This window comes from Myotis lucifugus, unplaced genomic scaffold, assembly GCF_000147115.1.
Source record: "Myotis lucifugus unplaced genomic scaffold, Myoluc2.0 scaffold_285, whole genome shotgun sequence".
Lineage (NCBI taxonomy): Eukaryota > Metazoa > Chordata > Mammalia > Chiroptera > Vespertilionidae > Myotis > Myotis lucifugus.
In genome coordinates, this window is record NW_005871333.1 from 1,510,419 (window position 1) to 1,512,377 (window position 1,959).

Sequence of the window (1,959 nt, forward strand, 5' to 3'; positions counted from 1 at the left end):
TGGGGGACCCAAGAGCACCAACCGTGAGTCGGGGGGGGCCCCTGACTGCTCGGCTGCCCCCACTACTCTCTGGCTGTTGGGGTTGGGAGAAAGCCATGGAACCTCCCTGAGCCTTAGTGTTTACGTCTGTAAAGGGGGCGGGTAAGGATGGTATTAATGAGCTCCCTCGTCAGAAGGATCACGGCATCTCCTCTTTTCCCTTTTGAGAGGATCTGGGGTGCGAGGGGATGGGGTACTCGTAGTGACCTCTTGCCCCTGAGCAGATGACACAGCGCCTGGGGTGTCTCAGTGGACCTTTGCTTTGCTGAGCAGCCCATGTGTCTCCCCGTGGTGTGCGCCTCCGGGAGGCAGGTGCTTCCGTGAGCCTCGGGGAGTGTGCTGTCGGCAGAAGCCAGCGTGCGTGCGTCTGTGCTCGCCTCTCACGCCAGGCGCTTCCGCGACATTTTATCTTCCAGTAACACTTCCAAGTCAGCTCTGCCTGTAAAACTTCCGCCTCTTCACCCCACGGCCACGGGAGAGGTGGGGTCACCGGGCATTTACATGGAGGCATTAGCAGGCCTGCTCTGTGCAAAGCATCCGGACAGCTTTCTGTCTTGTCTTGAGAAAACCAAGAAGGGGCCACCTCCGCCAGGGCCCCAAACCTAACAGGGTCCAACGGGGGGATTTTGCAGTCACCTCTCAGTCTGGGCTATCTTGGTCCCAACCCGCTCAGGGACCTGCAAACTCTATTGATTCCATTCCCAACAACATTGAGCTTTTAGGGATGAGCAGAGGCCACTCCTTCGGGAACGGTGTCTGGGTGAGGGGCCCAGGGACTCTCCCTTTCTGCTGGGCCTGGGCTGCCCCGAGTGAGCACGACTTGGTGGCCAGGCTGTCCTTGCCCACGGGATGGCCCCCACATAAGGGAAAGGGGAATTTCTCCAGGAGCCGCTGCTTTCCAAGACGTCCAGCCCCGTCTGTCTCTCGGGCGACTGAATGAGATGATGTCTGTGAAGACCTGGGTGAGGTGCTAAAAAAACAGGAGGAAGCTGAAGTGGTTAAACCCCACAGCCCTCGGTTATAGAGTGGACGGATGCAACTTGATTATAGGACAGCCGCTGCGCTCTGGCTCCAGGGCCACGTTTGAAATGGTAGGGTGTGCGTTCCCTTTGGGCCTCTGTGTTTAAAGGATGGATGGGCTCCTTGGACGTGGGCGGCCCAGCCCCCGCTGGCCCCGGAGAGGAGGAGGGCTGAGGGCCTCCGCTCCAGGCCGGCCACGCACCCCGTCTGGACACTGCTCGTCCTCCTGCCCTGGCTCTCGTGACAGAGGCGGCTCCTCCCCTGACAAGGCAACAAAAGGACCGTCTGGGGAGCTGGGAGCTGCTGGGACAAGTCCACTCGCCTTCCTGCCGTGCAGCCAGCCGGCCTCGGCCTCTGCAGGACGTGCCTGGCGTGGGGAGGAACTCTGCCCCGGGCTCTGCCCTGGGGGTGGGTCCTCCTGCTTCCTCTCCACTGGGCCCTGGTGGACAGATGCCCCAGGGAAGCCATGGGGCTCTCCCCACCATCTGCGAGTTGTCTCTGGAAAGTTCCACTTGTTTGATGGAAAAATAATAAAACCCTGCCTCAGGCTCCACCTCGGGAACTAGAAAGTCCTCAGTCGAACTAAACCCCTTCCCAAGTGCCCGTGCAGCCCAGGGAGAAACAAGCCCAGCGCGTTCGGCCCGTTTCCGTGGGGCTCAGCTGAGTGTCTCTGAGGCCGAGGAGAACATGCCCCTGCTTATGCAGGGCGGGGGGACCCATTCCTGCCCGAGGGTGAAGTTTAGGGTGCCATGGGGCCTTCGATCCGGGCTCTTTTGGCACCTAGCTCTGCCTTATCCCATAGGGCCTTTCGAAAGGGTTCCGTGTAATTCAGGTGATACCTAACTTTTTTTATTGAGGTGAAGTTCACACAAAAGCAACCATTTTAAAGTGGAAAACGTA